The sequence below is a fragment of the Agelaius tricolor genome, unplaced genomic scaffold, assembly GCF_023055355.1.
Source record: "Agelaius tricolor isolate 1412-34295 unplaced genomic scaffold, bAgeTri1.0.p SCAF_2, whole genome shotgun sequence".
Taxonomy (NCBI): Eukaryota; Metazoa; Chordata; class Aves; order Passeriformes; family Icteridae; genus Agelaius; species Agelaius tricolor.
Window position 1 is genome coordinate 65,768,201 of NW_027269262.1, and position 10,154 is coordinate 65,778,354.

The window sequence follows — 10,154 nt, forward strand, 5'->3', positions numbered from 1 at the left end:
ATGTTTATAAATTTTGGTCTTTTTTTACTGCCATTGTTCTTTTGTTATACATATTATTTGTGACATAGGCTTAGATTTTGAACTAAAATAAGATGTGTGCATAACAGAAATCAAATGAAAGGAACTAGTCCCCAGAGAAATATGCAATCCTTTTGTAGAACCTAGCTTTAATGTAGACCAGTACTTAGCATATTCACAACTTATGAAATGGGTGTATGTTGAAACAAAATATCAACCAGATCTATTCTCCTCACCATGTTTATTTTATGACTACTTTCTTTTGAAATAGAGCAAGGTAATGGTAATATGTATGTAGACTAAATAGGTTGTGTTTTCTCCAGCAGTAATCCCACACAAGTACAAGGCAGAAACACTGTGTTTTTCCAATACAATCCAGCAAGGGCAAATGACAGCCTTACCTGATGGCTGATATCTTTTATAGTACAGCTGTGACATATTTTATGCATCACAAAGAATGATCAAACATTTCTCTGGAACCTTTCTGTCATGGAATGTGGCCCCATGTCCCATGTATGCCTTTACTTTGGCCTATAATACACCTAAATACTAAATTAAACATTTGTTATCAATCGGTAATTATTCTGTAACCAGGCTGCATTTAGGAACAGAGTAAAATATTTATTTTGTGTTATATTTAAAATTTATTGGATTTTAGTATATGATAATGATTGGAATATATTTAAGATAAATAGTGCACATACTCAGTAATAAAAATGCCATGGTAGGCAACTAATTAATTTTAAATGGACCATATGCTTATATTTTGGAAAATAAAATGGACTACAGCTTGGATGTACGTGGATTTTGGAATTTAATGTTTTAAAGATTCTTACTTATAAAATTATGTTGATATATTTGACACAAAGCCTCTTAGCAATTCAACTATCCTGAGTTCTTCGTTATGTTAAGTATTTTTAAAGCAAGATTCAAACACAGATTTGACATCTAATGCAATATATATTTTAGAGTAAGAATAGTGCTCTTTGCTGGTCACAGAGTTGGTTCTCCACACAGACTTCTAGTGTCATTTGAGAGATCTAAGGTATCCAGTAAGATGGAATGTAAAAGTGACAGTTGCCTTGCCTCTGTGGAAGGGAAGTGGGAAGCTAGGAGCATACAATAAGTCTTCATAACAATGATGGTTATTTAGCAACTAGTTCAAAACCTGAATGAAAGGCAAGCCATAACAACACATGGCTTTCTTGACAGGGTAAAGAAATCTGTTCTGCATATTAACTGTGTTTTAAAGTAAACTTCTCTTATGCAATTTGGGTTTAGTCATAATTGGAAGGGGGCAGACATCAATATTTATAGCCATTGAGCATCAGTTATGAGGGCAATATATCACTCTTACAGTAATAGAGGAATTTGATCCGGGCAGAACTCAGGAGGAGACCTCTCATTGTTTCACCATGCAAAGCTTGTGGGTTTGCTTTTCCATTTTGAGATTTTTGGTTCCAGGAACTCAAATGCTTTTGACTTTGTGTCTCACTGACATGATTGGAGCACTCCAAGAGATCTGTTAGGAAGACCTGTGTTGCTGAAAGAATAGAAAGCAATAGGAATTGACTTGGCCCACAACTTGCCCATTAGAAACCTAGATATTACTTTGGAAAGCACTATAATAAAAAATAGCATAATAACACTAAATAGAAAATATTACCAAACTGTGCTCTTATGGAGAAATTTGATAAGATTCAGTCATAGATTCACATCTATGCAGGATAATCAAGAAGGGGTTTTTATCAGTTAATGGCTTACACACTCTTCAAACGGTGGCAAGTGTTAGACATTTTTTTTTGTCTTTTATATATTCCAGTGTCTATATACCTTTTTCTGCCATATATACCCCAAAAGGTGGGGACTGAGTTTCCTTTTCTTACAATACCTTTTGTACCTTGCACAGGTAAGTAGTTGCCAGTCAGACACCATGTTCATCTGCAAATTTCTATTTCTTTCTTCACTCTAGAGTGTTTCTTCTGTTCATCCTTACATACCTTATTTTGGCCAACAATCTGTAGACAAAACTCTCTCTTTTTTTTTCTCAGCAGTAGCACTGGGAAGGCATCATTTTTAAGTGGCATGAATCATGAGCTTCATTTCTCTTTGAGACACCTAAAGAAAAGAGAAGGTGCTTTGATTAGTGAGGTTTAGAAAAGGGAAGTAGCATTTGAAGAGAAAAAATAGAAAGTGGACAGAAAAAAAGATAAAAAGAGGATAAAAAATTGTATTTTCTGATTTTTTCTTTTTATAATCTTCCTTTAAAATACTGCTCAATAACAACATTTTTCCTATTGCAGTAATGAAGTGCATTATTTGCCAAAGTGACCAAAAAAATTCTCTTTATGGATAGAGGAAAAAAACAAAGAACTTTCTTGGGAAATTTCCAGAGTGGGAAGTTATAATTAAATTCTAAGATCCTTTTTCTATGTCTCACAATCTAACACCTAAGAGCAGAAGAATTGAGAACTATCCCGACCTACTTAATAGAACCTTTCAAGTCCAATAAGAAGAAAGCAGACAATATCCCAAGAAAGAAAAATGCTCTTCCTATACCATTGTCAAGGTTAGATTCAAACCACTGAGATTTTTATTACTTTCTATGAGTTTCCTTGCTTCTATGTGGAAAAGGAGAGCAGACAATGCTTACAACACTTGAGCTACTTTCAGAATTCAGTGAAGGCAGCCTAATCTTAGAAGCACATTATATAGCACAGTAACTTTGGGAAGAAGACCTTAGTTAATGGATGAACTAAAGTCATGTATTTAAAGAAATACAAAATATTCAAATCTTACCAAAGCCATAAGTTATTTTCAATTTAGACCTTTCTGTAACAAGCTTTGATTAGTTATTTTTTTAGTTTTTTGTTGTTTTGTTGGTTTTTTTTAATAGGTTTGGGGTCCTGGTTTGGATTTTACACTTAGCAGCCCCTCTTACAATCAGCAAGGAAAAATTCTCTACAGAGAAGGTATGGAGAATTTCAGGGTAGACACCTGTTTTCATTTATTTCTAAACTGTTGGTCTACACTTGTCAAACCTAATATAGATTACATGGTGCATGAGAAATAAAAAATCATGCTCGGGTAATTTTTAAAAACTGAACTAAATTCTCCTCTCCTCTCCTCTCCTCTCCTCTCCTCTCCTCTCCTCTCCTCTCCTCTCCTCTCCTCTCCCTTTACTCATATTTACTTAAGTTTTTCAAGGGCAAATAGCCCTCAAAGCATTTCTAGTGCATCACAGTTCTGACTTGCCATATATTTATTTATGACCTTTATCAACAACAGATGAGCAATTGTACATAAATTGCATGGTGATCATGTGGCATGGGTAATTATCCACTAGAGATTGGGAAAGGAATATCAGACAACTTTTCATCTAAAACAGAATTAGAAAACAGGTTTATAGTGGTATACCAAGACAAAGTTGTAAATGTACTTTGGTTAAAATATATACCTGCAGTACTATCTTAATTAATGGAGAATCCTAGGGTTCAGTTAATTTAACAATCAAATACATAGAGGGTTTTTTGCACAGAAAATATATACTAATATTTCTATATTTCATTAATATAGGATCCATATTTCAGCTGGAAAATCTCTCACAGAAGCTGAGCAATCAGCCTCTCTGGGTATGGTATAGTAATGTACTAGCTTGCCTGTATGAGGTCTTATTATAGAGATGTCAGTTTTAGTTTGAAACATAAACATATTTTTATTTATACATTAGTGCTTATAGTGATCAATGACCATCTGTGCAGTATATTAGAATTTGGTTTTGATCAGTAGAAAGCAATTATTCATAAAACTCAAAACAGAAGGCAAAGTTGTGAAAGAAAGGAGAAGAATTATGTCCTTCTTACAGGGAAGGTAATTTTAATATAGACGAGATTGGCCCAAGTCCTGCAGTTTGGATTGATAGATTATCTAGCAGAACTATCATTTCAATAATCTCAATGACAGTGTAGCAGTGGATACTTGGTACAATATTATAAATTAAATTTACTGCAAATGTCATTGAAGAGAATATGGAAAGAGATCTGTCATTTGTATTTGTAGAAGTTAAGATAGGGAAAAATTTAAGATTCTTTGACAAAACATAACAAAAATTATCTACATGATATAGTTATGCTACCAGTTGTCTAAAAGAATTCTTTCGTCACTACTTTGCTCATTAGGATTCTTGAATTATCCTAATATTTATTTGATCAGAGAGGGATTATATCCTTTTAAACATAGATATATTCTTTATTAAATTTCTGGATTTAAGAATATCCAACATCCATTTTTCAGAAGCACTTTTGTTCAGAAAGTATGAAATGCCTCTGTCTAATTACAGTCTACTTATGCAACTGTAAGCTAACTGTGAATTGGAAAATAAATATTCACCTCCATACAGAGTTATATGTTGGCCTGAAAGTGATGTTTGCAGCATATATACCATGTTGGTGGTATAACAGTTCTGGAATACAGGGGACTAAGGAACAATAATAAAAGTATTCTTTCAGTTTACAGTTTTTGTAGCCTTTCTTTGCCATCAAAAGGTCATAAATAATGTAATCTAAAAGCTTTAAGTAAAATTTGCAAAAGACTTGAATTTGCAGGCACCTGAAAATTGTTTGCAACACATTGAAGCTAATTCTCTTTGAAGTTAGAATTTATAAGTTGAGATGAACTTCCTTCCCTAAGGGAATTTATTGGGAATTATCTTTGAAAGCAGAAATCTGCCATTAATATAAAGTGCAATTAATGCAAAAAAAGCCGACTTCTTGTGTTTTGTAGTGTTGTGATTTGTTTGGTTTGGGTCTTTTTTTTAAGGGATGCTGAAATCCAACAAATGGACATAAAAATAAAATATATTTCAATTTAACCTTCATTATGTCATATCTTTATCCGCAAAAAATATTTCTGCATATTTTTAGATTAATCAGCAAGCTGGAAAATATAAGAGATCCAATTAATATTAATTATGCTAGTTTTAACTTATAATTGAAATGAAAAATGGAATTGTTCTAACCAATGTCCAACGCAAAATGTATTCCTATGGAGAGGATATCAGAAGGGTCCCTATAGACCTCAGTTCTATTTTAAGCCTGCTACTGGCTTACTTTGAAACTCTTGACAAACCACTTAACATTTTTTTGCATAATTTTCTCCACCTAAATAATGACAAGTTTCATAAGGTACTTTGGAAGCATATACTTCCACAAGGCATAAATGAGTATTGTTGAGTGCATAGTCATTATTTGTAATATAAATAACTTATAAAGTTATGAAAAAATGCTCACCATCTAGATTACTATGAGATTGTAGGTACTGATCTGCCTAATTTCTAACTATTTTGTACCTTCATAATAAACACTTTCATGGCTGAAAATATGTCCTCTCCTGACTCTTAAGACAAAGAAAATAAGAACAAAATTGCACATAACTGTATTTTTCCTTATTTCTGTCTTTTTATTCCCATTTTCCTCCTACTTTCTTCAATGTTGCCAGCAGGTCAAAATCCTTTCCCGCTACTAAGCTGTGGTGAGCCTAGTTCTGGGGTTCTCAGATCAAGAGAGATATGGATATACCAAAGAGAGCCCAACAAAGGACCGCAAAAATGATCCAGGCACTAGAGAATCCCTCAGAGGTAAACCTGAGAGAGCTGAGCCTGTTCAGTTTGGAAAAGAGGATACACAGAAGAGATCTCATCAAATGTGTATAAATACCTACAGGTGTGATGAGGGGCAGTGGCAAAGAGGGCAGAACAAGGACCCGAGCCAGTGGTCAAAAACTGAGACAGGAAACTTCATTTGAAAATCAGAAAACATTGGTTTTCCATGACAGTGACCAAGCACTGGCACATTCAGGTGTCACTGGTCACTCAGAGAGCTTGTAGTGTCTATTCTTGATGATATTCAAAAATCACATGGATGTGTTCTTTGGTAGTGTGTTCTAGGTAATCTTGCTTGAGCAGGGATTTGGGACAAGAACACTCCTAGAGGTCCTTTCCAACAACAACCATCCTATGATTCTGTGATTTCAGACATTTCAGTAAATTGCCATTCAAACACTTCAGCATTTACATTTTTTTCTGAGGTATTCCCACTACACTAAAAGCACATTTCCCCAACTATTTAATATTCTAAGAATTTGATTACACTTATATAACAGTGACACTTACTAAAGACATATATTGTGCTGTCTGTAATTCATCAAGGAAAGATAGATCAAAAGAATTTCTCATAATTCCAGAATATGCCTGCACTTGCAATGTGAACTGAGTGTGTTTATTGCATGTATAGTAATTAAGCTGTTGTGGAAAATACCATACCAATTATTTCAAACAATCCAAAAGGAATGTATAACATGAAATGAATCTGCTTCTGCTGTAACATATTAAATAATTAAGAAAAAAAACAAACAATGGAAGCAGAAGGGTGCTACTGTCACATTGAGAAAATCAGATATTTTGATTGATTCTATCTATCTATCTATCTACCTATCTATGTTCTGTTGAATATCATGTTTCTCTTTTACTCTTACAGTTATCCTTTCCTGGTGGACAAGAAATTGGTAAGACTTTCCTTGTCACCAATGGGTGCAGTCTAGTTCCATTTGTCTAGAAAATTGAAACTAGTGTGTCAAAAGGGGATAGAATCTGTCACGACCACAGGGATGTAGAGGATGATAATTCAAAACAGCTGGCAGTGACTGCCATCTTTAAGCCAAAGCTCATATTTACCACTGAGAAAATATAGACTATTACTTCTACACAGGGTTCTTTGTCCTCACATTTCTTTGGAACTATTCCGTAATTCTAATACTTTTGCAAATATATTTGACAATTATTTTAATTTACAACACAGTATTTATACAATTGCAGTAATAATCAGACTTGCTATCCTTTAGGGAATCTACTATCAAGGAAAACATTAAAAAGTAAAACATTTCTGGATGCCCCTAGGATGAACACATTATTTGAAATACCCCTCATTTTAAGACTATTGAGTACATATGACTGAACAATTATGTCATACCCTTGTCTGCTGACATAGCCAAAGCAACATTCAAACACATAGAAAAAGCCTTTAGCACTTTAGCCTGTACAAAGCACAGCTCAATGCCATATAAGGAGTTTTGTACAAACTCTTATTTATATCACTGTTCGCAATTGTTGATTTTTTTTCTTAGTTATTAGAGCAAAAATATGCTATGCTGATTATAGAAAGAATTTGCTTTGTATAAGTTGTTAGGGGGGTTTTTTTGACACATTTCAGTATGGTTCATCAAAGCATGAAATGACCATGATTTATTGCATAGAGCAATTTCCAGCTGAGACAAAGTTATTGGAACTTCTACTGGCCCAGCTGGAAGGAGGGAATTTTCTTGGAGGACATTGTGGAGTAAATAAGTACAGACTCTAAGTGTCCTACTTTTAGTTACAACCACAGTAATATGCAGAACGTATGTGCATACTAAATCTAATCACCAGTACAGACATGGCTAATGAGTTACACTTCCTGTAATATTCAACCTCCATATGGTAGGTACAATATTTATCACGCCATATGCTTGATACCATGGACAAGAGTACATTCTGTAAACATGATTATGACACCTTTTCATTGATTCAAGAAGTGTCATTCAAACAGAAACTGTTTCAAGCTTCTGCCAAGATGGAATAGCTGAGAGGAAGTCAGTAAAGTATTACCAGAAGTTTCCCCAGCAGGAATGTTTTTCTCCAAGGAGACCTCAGTATCAAAATAAAGAACAACTCATCACGGCTAAAATACCTCACATGATTTCACAATGGTGAATATTATCATTTTTTCTTGGAGATTTTATTGTCAGATTAATATTTCTCTATTACACCTGCTATTCTCAGTAGATGTCTATAAACTGTAACAAAAGTACTGATATCTAACCCATATGGAGGTACTTAAGTGCAGGCATCATCTGGAACTGAATCAAACTTTTCATGGGGATTCAGTGGCTTAAACACAAGTTCCTGGTGCCATTAGCAAGTCCAAAAGTCTCCAAGTCATCTGCATGTAGCTGTCACATGACACACAGGATCTGCAGAAGGCTTTACCCTTCTTCAACAAATTTTTAACTTGCCTGATCAGGCAAGCAAATTTTGTCCTGACTGTTTTATACAGCTGAGATTACAAGAGATCTTGGTTGTCGCAAATCTATGAAAATAATTCTGAACTACTGCATTTATGTTTTCTACCCTGACTGCATGACAATCTGGTCTCCTATTTTTTTTTTCCAAAATGCTAGTAGTGATATATAGTTTAGCATATAACTTCTTATCTAAACACTGACACAATGTTGGTTTTGTAAATATCATTCAGATCATACCTAAATATCTGCAAAAAATATTCTGTGTAGATTACTTATACATCAAACATTTTTCCCATATTAAAAAAACCTTTTAAATGCTGAAAGGGCCATTATTTTGTCCATAAATTTTGGAAAACATTAGTTTGTTTTTTCATTTACAAAAAGACTAAGATCTGTCTTCAGAGATCATTATGAAACTGAATACAATTACAAAAAATAATATAAGGAAATATTGAAAATATAAATGAGCTTTTGAAAAATAAACCAGATTCTTTTCAGTAGGAGTAATCATAAGAACAAGAATTCACACATAAAAAGTAGTTATTGCTTAGTGCATGAATATTATGCCTATTAGAAAGGGCAAAAATCATTAAGAAAGAAAATGAGTTTCTAGAAATATATGTAGTTATCAGAAAAAAGGGGGTTTCAAACAAAAAAATAAAAATAAAAATAAAAATAAAAATAAAAATTAAAATTAAAATTAAAATTAAAATCACTGCTGGTTTTAAAAATATGTCATGTATAAAATAACATTTTATTTCATTTGTTATCCAACCATCCTCTCAATGACATAATACGAAAGCCTTTAGTAGGGACTTAAAAAAAATCTCTATTTTTCATTCCTTACATATCCAGAGAAGCACAATTCAATTTTTGCTACCAAAAAATTCTACAACTGACACACACATGTCCAATACACAAGCCCTTCCTCCCTTGTAAATTTTTGAATTATACCTAAAGGAGCTTGTTGCAGTTATGCACATATACAGTCCTCTAAGTATCAGCATTCTTTGCACATAAATTGTCCTTCAATTTCATCTTTTAGTAAAAAATTGACAATAGAAATGTTTTAATTGGTAATTGGTGATATTTTTTATTCTTTGTTTCCTAGATGTTTATCACAGGAAATAGCTCTGGAAGCAAGTAACCATTTTTCAAGGAAGAAATTACTTACCTCAACAAGGATTATAATAAAGCTTTTTTTCTTGTTTGGAGGATGAGACAATTGGGGATTTTTGTTGTTGTTGTTGAAAAGAAAATAGACCAAGCCAAACCAAGGCAAAACATGGTAAGCTAGAAGAAACGTGACTTTGAAAACTAATTTATCCAAATTTATGAAGAGGTTTTTTAAGTATTGTCATTAGATTTTAGGTACATTGTCGCAGACATCTTTTTGTGAAAATCTCTTCTTAGGATTTTCTCTCTTCTGAGAAGCTGAGGCCTCAGAAACAAAATGTAAACAATGGTTATCTGCTGCTGTGGAATGCATCAGGTGTGTCTGTGATTGGGCCATTTTGAATGTTTACAATTAATGGCCAACCACAGACCAGATAACTTGGACTCTCTGTCCGAGCCAGCTGCCTTTGTTATCATTCTTTTCTATTCTATTCTTAGCTAGCCTTCTGAGGAAACCTCTTCTTCTATTTCTTTTTAGTATAGTTATAATGTAATATATATATATATATATATATCTCATAAAATAAAAAATCAAGCGTTCTGAACATGGAGTCAACATTCTCATCTCTTGCCTCATCCAAGAACCCCTGTGAACACTGTCACAGTACATTAACACAGATAGCAAGGACTTGGGACTTGCTTCAGATGTTCTCAGTCCCAGTGGCTACTGTAAATATGTTTTAATTGCTAGAAAGTAGAATACCAGGTAGAGTCACACTGGAGGGTGACTTCAGAAACAGCGATGGAAAAATGGGTTTGACTTTCAATGTTACCTTTGGTAAATTAGGACCTGTTTATTCACATTCAACTTGCTGGAAATCAGCAGTAGGATCAGGTAGTTTCAC

General features: G+C 33.6%; 1 long non-coding RNA gene across 1 annotated transcript; it reads left to right on the plus strand.

Moving 5' to 3' along the window:
• The first annotated feature begins 5,439 nt into the window (after positions 1–5,439).
• On the plus strand, positions 5,440–9,836 carry LOC139600810 (uncharacterized). The gene is made up of 3 exons (XR_011682677.1): positions 5,440–5,653; positions 6,552–6,579; positions 9,245–9,836. It is a non-coding gene; the product is annotated as an uncharacterized lncRNA (long non-coding RNA).
• The last annotated feature ends 318 nt before the right edge of the window (positions 9,837–10,154 follow it).